Source organism: Cyrtonyx montezumae, unplaced genomic scaffold (assembly GCF_038088225.1).
Source record: "Cyrtonyx montezumae isolate F1298 unplaced genomic scaffold, pur_monq_1.0 scaffold_6, whole genome shotgun sequence".
NCBI lineage: Eukaryota > Metazoa > Chordata > Aves > Galliformes > Odontophoridae > Cyrtonyx > Cyrtonyx montezumae.
Genome location: NW_027072067.1, coordinates 6,463,501 through 6,473,382, shown reverse-complemented (window position 1 = coordinate 6,473,382; position 9,882 = coordinate 6,463,501).

Below are 9,882 nucleotides of genomic sequence, written 5' to 3'. Positions count from 1 at the left end.
AGACTCTGAAAATGTGGTCTGCACTGCCTAGAGATCCCAGTGACAGAGCTAAGGCCCATTAGGTTAGCTATGAACACGAGGAACTTAATTTGTTAATGCATTTCGGGAGTCATTGCGCAAAACTGCTCTTGTCTCAAGGTACAGAAAATCACATCATACATCCTGCAACATGCCACATCTGAACTGCAGTCTGGAAATTAGACAATACTTGGTAGCTAATTGTTATTGCACTGGAAACCATAGCAAAGAGATGTTAGCTGAGGAAGTGCAGAAGAATGACTGCCAAATATTGCTGCAATATTCCTGCTGAAAACTTTGGTTCAGCAATAGACTTCTGTCCTCCTGGAGCTGTAGGGCCCAAAGAAATAGTGTCAGCAGGGAGACCACTGAAGTTCTGAAGCATTAGAGTAGCATCTATAAAATAATTACCGTTTTAGGGCTCTTTCTTTTCAGATTATACATCCTATCTTAACTATTGGAAAAGTGACCATATGTTCAAACCTTAAGTTCCTGATAACATGTAAAGCTCCATTAGAGAACTTAACTCAGACGTTATACTTGCTGTGTACCAGCAAGTACCTTGCTAGCAATCTGCCTGTGCCTCAGGCTCCAACAGGCCTGAAATTAGCCTTGTTATAGAGCAAGGATCATCAAACTCTGTGCAAGTTACACAGCTTTCCTCCTTCTCCTATACACTCCCTTGCATCCTTTCCACTAACTCTTTCTCAAGGCAGCACCACTACTGACTCCAGCCATACAAGTAAGTCTAAATTCACTTGAGCCAATACGCTCCTGCAGAGAATCTCCTGATAACCCCTACTTACTGTGCTTTGACTTACTCTGCAGAAAAGCCTTCATGAACTGGATTACTTTCAAATAAAGTGAAATAGAAATTTTAGTCTGAAAAAGCAGCTAGTGCACCTAGGTCATTAGTGAGTACTCTGTCCAGCAGGACAGACAACAATTAGTCTGGAGCAGAACTCGGAAACACACATTGTAGGTGCTGAGTCCTCAGCTCTGTCTTGTGTCTTACAGACCTGCTACACTGGAATCTCCTATCTGTTGATACAGGTGAAACCACAGCACCAAGTTACTAGCACTAGCAACAGTTATTAGTTTGAACTCTGCACTATGTTTATTAATTAAGGCTAGTTAAAATACTGGCTGTCCTATGGAAGCAAATGACAATTTTTCTGTCATGTCTGCTTTTGTGACAAAGTGAGACAGCACTCAGCTAGAGTAGGGCTGTTGCTCCCTTCTCCTTTGTCGATCTGCTGGTTTCTCTTCTCAGTTCTTTAAAGAACACACTGACTTGATCACAACCTCAAATGTGGCTTTATTGGTCCAGGCTGATTTTATTCTCTGGCTGAGAAGTAAGGTCAGCAGCCAAATGTGTGTGCTTGCAGTGAGAATGTCCTCTAGAATCTTCACTGCAAAGAAGCCTACCAAACTGGCTCCTAAGTGTGCTGCAGCAAAAACAGTCTTAACAGCCTTGGCAGGCTGGACATACAGTGCTTTGTTTTTTGACTCCAATAAGAAACTAAGGGGGATGATCTGGATAAGACTAATATTACTATGGCTCACAACTTGGTTTCCTCCATTGTTATGAAGGTTTTAAGATAGACTTAGCTTAGATAATGTCATAGGCAGATTACTGCCTGCAACTCACCCTTCTTCCCCTGAATCCTCATGCTGCACTGAGTGCTTATTTATGACATTGTGTTGTTAAAACAGCAGCTCAGGCATACACAAGATGAAATGCCACCTTGTGTCAGTGCCACTGCTTTGATCTACTGAAGTACATGTATTTCTGCAACTTTGATCCAGTGTGATGGACTGTAAAGCAACAGCTAAAGTCATGGTATACATTGTGTACAACAGTTTCTTCCACATTCTTGCATTTTCCCCCTGAAACCATGTACAGTACGGTTAAAATAGGGATGCAAATGTATGAACAGTCTTGCTTCAGTATATACAATCACATCTCATTAGCTTCAGCATAAACTACTGGACAGCTTCTTAAATACATACACAGAACAATTGGATTTTTCCATCCCCTCCTCCACATATTTCACAGTCAGGGCATTATGTGCACTAGAAACAAGCAAGCCAAGCTATGGCTGTCATTTGCTGAGATACTGCAAAAAAGCATTGCTGACATAAGTCAGTGCGACTCCGTTTACCAGAGCACCACAGAAATTCAGGCATTTAGGAACTACGGGGCTGTGCTCCCAGTTTTACCTTAAAAACTGTTCTCAGAAGAAATTCCAAAATCCAGTTCCATGACGAATGCTGAACGGTTATCTCGCTTATGGAGTACAAAATCCAGTCAATAGCAAGCAAAGGAAATGAGTGAGGCACAGAAGGAGTCCAAGAAGTCTGTGCTACTGCTGCACGGTGCAGCTTCCAGACCGTACCACAATCAGCCAGTACTACTGGTACGGATTGTCATCTGTTGACTGTGTACAGTACTTATGGTTTAACTTCATTTGCAGGCTACTTTCAGGGAAAAAAAAAAAAACAAAAAAAAAAAAAACAAAAAACCAAGAAGTTATGTAGGTGGAATTTTAATCGTAGTTCGGTGCATGGCAAATGCAGTATATTTTGAGACCAAATTTGCTGTTCCGCCTTTTTCTGGAGATTCACTTCATTTTGAGTAAGGTACAAGGGCACAATTACATTTTTTTTTTTGTTTTGGTCAGTGTTCTTTTGCAAGTGGATTTAGTTCAGTCCAAGTGCATGCTCAAGTAAATACCCTGTGAAAAGAATATTCAGCAGGCTGTGAAATAATCATCAGTGCTGCAATTCTCGTTGGAGCATGAGAAACACTTTAAACATCCTTTAGTTTCTATAGGACAGCAATTGCCCTTGCTACACAAGTTACAGCCATGAAACTGGAAAATACAGCAACGTTCTCATGCAGCTCCTGATCCAGAAGTGCCCTCACAGGGAAATCAATTCACCTTTGATGTCTGAAAGAGCAAATACAAGCAACAGATACATACGTGCAGACTATATTTAGTAATCTAAAAGAAGAAAAAAAATGTAAGGTGTCATATAGTAAGAAAAAAAAAGAAAAAGAACCAACAGCACACCCCCTAACATTTGTAGAAACACCTCTATCTACTATGTAACCTGCCCGAGAAAGAAGTCATTATGCATCTTGTGTAGTTAAAAGGAACCCATTGTGACTTGGTTTGGTAATCGCTGTGCTGTTTCAGGATACTTGGGGAAGTATTTCTGCTAGCAGTGCAGAGAATGACAAGATTAACACGGTAGCATGTAATGCTAATGCAGCGAGGTTTGGAGCTCCCTGAATTGGTTTAATTTAACAATTGCGAACAGTATTACATGCATTTTTTTAAATTTGCTGTCAAAATGAGTTTTCTCTTGATCCAGTTTCATCATAATTATCTGTTGACGTAAATATGAGTAGGAGGAGTTTGAGGTATTTGCCTGTGTCTGTGCTTAGAAGACCTCAAATATATAAACACCCCACAGATGTTTTATGACTTTTGCTTTCCCTATTTGATTCTTCATAATTCAGCTTACCTAAAACACACGCTTCAAAGAAGCTTGGGATTTGCTCTGCCACTTTAGACTCTGTTTAAACCACTCAGGAATATCTATGTGCAGCTAAGTTCAATACAATTAGAATAAAGTTACCATCAATAATTTATTCTAAAAGAAATTTTCAACAGTGGCAGTTTTGTGAGTTGTGTAAATTTAGAATAAAGAGTTATGAAGCAGTCCTCCTGAAACGAAGCAGGATTCATTTGTCGTATATATGGAAAGAAGACAATTTTTAATTCAGCTTGTCCTCTGCAACACTGCATGTTTTGACTATTCTTGCCCTTCAAAGAACAGCTGCATTAGAAACTCTTCAAAAAGGAAACTGTTCAAGAATGAATGAGACAGATTTATACCAAAGAGTTACTTAATTATACACTCCATTATGCATGCCTTCACACGTACAAAAATAGTGATTTGCTTCTACAAGGAATACACCATTCAGAATGACTTCAGTGATAACACTATTTAGCTGCTAATAATTTGAAAAAAATACGTTAAAAAACCCAATTTTTGTACAGTATAGCATCAAAGATAGCAGGAGATAATTCATTCTGCGAGGAAACAGGTGTAGTGTAACAGTATGATCAGGTTGTGGTGTGTGTTTGCTTGAAACAAACAATCCAAGTTGCTAAAACAAAACTACGCATTGTGCCCAGGCTCAGTGGCTATGCAATATGCAATCTACACAGTTTTCCTATCTTCTGTTACCAGTTCTGCTCACACGGCTGTACATCTGCAGAATGCTGACCTATGTTTATTTCTGACTCCTTATTAAACGTCCTGCATGCGTTTTTAACTTGTAGTGTTTGCTAAGGGTTTCTGTTGTGGCACATTTTCCTTCTCTGCTTAGCATAGATACCTTGTGCCTTTCACCTCGAAGATCCAGGAGCAGAGCTTGTTGTAAACTCCCCCAAATTCTGTACACACCTGAATCCTGTAGGCTTTACCTTCTGTCTCAATTCTTATGGTAAATTTAGAAGATTGGAGTATTCCCTTACAGCACTTGCTGCATAGGAAAACTGCATCTCTAGAGAGCAGAATCTAACTTGATGCTTACAAAGTAAATACAATTAGCATTACCCATAAATCTCAGTCTGCATGAAAAAGCCAGGTGGATAACCTGCTAAGCCTTTCCCATCCCTCTTATGAACCGCAAGTAGTAAAGCAGGATGTGCAAGCCATATGCTCTCTAAATTAAGACCATGTAGAGCGCTGCATACATAAGGCGGTCCGGGAGATCTTTGCTCTGTTGTTACTCTCAAAGCTTCTTGACTTATTTATGAGAAAAGAAACTTGTGCATTTACATCACATACCTGGCATCTTCTAAGTGAGGCCCAAGGGCAAGTGCTTTCATTTCAGTCTGCATATAAAGGAAGATTACTCATTTGTGGTTATATTTCCCAAGTTTATTTTGAAAACGGTGCTTCTTGAATTTCAAAGAACAGCTTATGGAAAAAATAGTTTTAAAGGAACTGACCTAAGCAGAACAGCCGTGTTATAAGCAGCAGATTTTAAGATGTTAATTGAAGGCAGAAAGCAAAAATACAAACTACCTTCTGCTATGAATCTGGCAACTCCACTATGCTGCTTCTAGATACCTAAAGATTAAAAACCACAGATCTAGCAAATTATGTACTGCTGAACCAAGAATTAGAGCAGTCTGTTTTTGAATACATCCTGAAATATTTGTGATGCTTAGGCAAGCCTCCTTTGAGTTTAGGAAATACCTTAAGATAAAGAGCAGTACACATTCAAAACTCTAAATATGTTCTTCTCTGCTTTAGGAAATAACTCCACAGGCTGTACTTGTCTCTCCACATTATTTCCTTTCATATTGCATGCTTTCTCTGTTCCTTTCCTTGTTCCCTTCTCAGGAATCTCTCGCTCACTGCAAGCAGTCCTTCAGAAATGCAGTAACTGCTTCCTTTTCCAGCAGGGGAAAAAAACCCCAAAACATTTAACATACCAGCTGAACTGTTTTAGTTTGTAATCTTTGGAACTTCAGATTAAGTTGTGAAAGTTTAAAAAGTATCTCCACTGTGCTAAAAACTGTATTTAGTGATTTGACAGCATCCTGTTCATAAATAGGTAAATTGTATGAATGATGCCGGGTTTCCTATCCTCTAAACATGATTTGTTGCTAAGCCCACTCTGGTATTTAGTATATTGAGAATGAAATAGAGCTGAATCCTTACCAAACATGTGACTCCAATTAATTTGGCCCATGAACATGAGCTACTCGGTTTATCTGTAGTTATTTGAAGCAAACCAGAAGTATTACCTTAATTTCCTAAACCAAAGGGGAACACCTTGAAGGAATAACAGCAACCAGTAGCACCTAGATCCAGAGAAGAAAGCTTAACAGCACCACCACCACCACAAAGCACTTCCTCAATACTGACAAAACAGACCAAGTATCTATCAGAAGTTAATGCTGGGCTTCAGGCTGCTTCCACTTTTTCCTCAATTACCTTGAAGTAAATACATGACTTCTGTACTTAATTTGCTTCAAGGTTTTGTTTCCTTTTAAAACCTTTTCAACAGAACCTCTGCTATGCTTTCCCCCTTTACCAGCCTCCCTGTTTTACTTTGTGACTTGTGTAGAGCAGTTACATGACAGCAATCAGATGACAGCTAACTTTAGTTTCCCAAGTCTATGATCAAAGATGAGCACTGGATTCATTGCGTTTCATGTGCCACGTCTATAAGGATGGGGGAATGTTAGCATAAAAAATATAACAAAGCTCTAAGGCACTAAAACCACTTACAGCTGTACTTACAGAACAGTGAACCTGCAGCTCCATTTCTTGATGGAAAGGAAATTGGTCAGTTTATCAGATTATAAGTGGATATATAGAGGAAGGCCAGAAGCTATTACAAGTGACAGATGTTATTCTCAGCCATCCTGCTAGCAGGACGTTTCCTTTCATGAATAAGTGGCAATTTGTTGTGTCCCCAGTATGAACTGAAGTTTGAATTACTTGTCTGGAAAATACTAACCTTGAGCTCTAGAAATGAAATGAAACACTGCAAGATTTTAGGAGGTGCTGAAACATTTGTTTTGAGGTTTTATTACAAAAATATATTTGCAAACATACAAAATTTTGGATGAAAAACGTTCATCCTTAAACACTGATGCAATAACTTAATAACCGCAAACATACATAGGTGCTATAAAACTCATACCATACTAAAAATGTTAATGAAGCAGTATCTACATTTATTGGCTTAAAATTACTCTCACTCCCAGTTATTTTTCCTGAAGCCCTCCTTCCCCGTGGTCTTCACACTCAAAGAACATGCAGATGGGTATTTCACTGGTGCACCCACTGAAGTGGTAAAACTCAAGAATTGCTCATAGCATATAATGCACATTAAAAAAAATAAAAAAACCCACAAACCAAACAACCATATGCCCACACACTGAATAGATACATATAAATAGACAACCAAATTAAAGATACTGCTGTTTTTCCGACTTGAAGGGAAGATATTGCATCTTAACATTTCTGTAACATTGCCAGATGAAATCGAGGTGATACATATTGCACACATTCCTTCTGGCGGTTCAAAGCAACACAAATAGCTGGCCAAAGGGTGGATGATTTGTTTACAATACTTTTAAAAACAAGAAGACCCAGATTAACATTTGATTCTAAAAACATTTTAGAAAGTGTATCAGTGACTAAACATGGCATAATGGGTTTCAGAAATACACCAAAATGAAGCAATCAGAAATGCAAGCAAGAACAAGATACATCCAGGAGCAAACGTTTAAATATTGAGTATTTATGCACAAAGCTAAACATAGATGAGAAACAAAAACAAACTTAGTTTTTTTTTTTTTAAATGTTATTCAATCATTCTCTTGGAAAGACACACTGCTTCCAGGTTAACAGATGTTAGGCACCTTTCATATACACTTCGCATTATTAAATAACCAGCAGATACAGTCTAACTACAAAACTGAGAATGCTGATTTTTCTGATTAAATCAGCAGCTGCATGTTTTTAGAATTGTTTTTGATTAGGATTAACTCTTTCATTTTTAAATTAGTGACTTAACGCTAGCCATAGAAAAACATGCTTAGACAAAACAATGTGAGGAGTAAAGTCTAAACAACCCTTTTCATTTGCAGAACTAATAGGTATAATCCCATTAAGCCTACGGATCCATCAGAAAACTCCACACTTGAAAATGGTGAAAATAATTAACCCAAGGTAACTTCTCTATGCCTTAGTTATTGCTACATGTGGCTAACATAAATCAAGTATACTGTCAATCTGGTCATTTTAGGTTTATGCAAAACAAAGATAACCAGGAAATTAAAGATTAAGTAACACAGACTACATTAGAAAGTAAATTCAAGTTTTACAATGCAGTTAAGCTTGTGTTTTACATGTAACTTCTCGCTGAAGAGATTTTTCTCACTACTCACAAATTACAGACTAACTCTGCAGTGTACTGGAGAATACCTAGGTTAGTTCCAGTGCCTGCTAGCTGTAAGGAGAGGCCAGACCACACGTGCAGGCAGATGTTTAAGATGAACAAGTCTTCGTGTAGTAAGAGTGATTTTATTGTTTCTCTTCTCTTTTTATAGCTGGGGGAACTGATAATGTATTGCTACTACTGCCCGCCACAAAACAAGTCAGGGATATTCAGCTGTCAGAGTAGAGTCAAACTCTCATACTAGCACTGCTGCTCTAAGCAGTATTACTTTTCCCAACTCTATATTGCTTAAGAACTCAAAGTACAACTCTTTCTATTGTTTCTGTAGGTCTTTGGATATGACTGTATTTAGCAACAAATATCATTAATTATTTATATTCTTATAAACATCAAATCTTCCTTCCAAAGAAACTGGAAATTGTCAGTAAAAACCAGGGAGTCCATCTTTGAACAGTAGCCCTGTGTTTGGCTTAGACTACACATTTTTTTTCTCCACAGGAACTGCACATTGCTTTGTTCTTTATTAGCAGTTTTTCTAAAAGAACCACTAAGTTAGCTGAGATCTCAAACCTAACCTGAGTCTCACTGTGTATGCCCATATACAGCATAGTAACTCTAGAATTTGCTGTAGGAAGTTCTTACCTTCCTTAACGAGGTGCAGAGTCCATATTGCTGAATTCAAATGCTACAATTAAAGCCAGTAAGTTTCTTGATGAATGTGCATGACATTAGCATAATTCCCTGATTCCTGCACATTTTCTAGCAGAAGTACTATATATTTTAACTGGAAACACTGAGCTCAAAGGCTGCAAAGAACTTTTCAGAAGTCAGGTAGTGCTAAACAAAATACATTTTCCACTAAAAAACTATGAAAAAACTAAAACAGTTCAAATACATAAAAACGTAAGTATCTGTTGTATCTAAAACATACCAATTTGTGAAAAGTAACAATTAAAGCTCTGTTGCCAGACTGCAACAAAATGACTGCGTACCATGGCTGTGCTGACCTCTACTAATCCTTATGGCACATGCACATACATGTTTTCTTTCCAAGGGAACTGATTTTTTAAATTTTATTTTATAATTTCAATAGTGCTTAAGGGAGGGGGGAAAAGAGCAGTGCATCATAACTCACTACAGACTATCTTTTTACTCAATAAACCAAAAGTCTTTTTTTTTTTTTTAATCTGCAAAAGCATCCTTTAGAACTAGTATTGCTGGAAGAAGTTCAAACCTGAAGTCTTGTTAACAACCTTTGTGTAACTTCAAGAAATAAATACAAGCCATGGGTAAAACAACACAGCAGCATAAGAAAATATAGTTAGAAATCTTTCTGATTTCAAATACGACAGTATGATATCAAATTCTTACATTACTGAAATATGAAAAAGTATACAAAAAACAGTAACATGTTAACTAGGTATATTTCAGAGCATGAAGTATGGACAACTAATTTGGAGAGAGGCCAAGAAGAGCATGCATTTGTTCCCCATCTGCATAGTTTCCAACACTGCAGTTAAAATACAACTGAGGAATGAAATCCAAGTAAGATATGGTCCATTCTTAAGTTAAAAGGGAAACAAAGTATTTCAGTCATAACAAACACTGCTGAACAGGAAAGCGGTGTTCCACTGGTGCCTACATTTAAAGAGCTTCAGCATACAACAGAACTATTCTGTTGCTTAAAAAAAATACAAATCACTGAGGATTTTGTATATTTCCAATTCCACTTTTTTAGAGAAAATGGCCTTACTCACTTGGATATCTGTTTAAATGTCAGACATGGAGCACTAGGATTAACGGAACACTTAAAAGATGACCTGACGTGCATTAGCCAGAGACTGTTAATGTACTGAGCA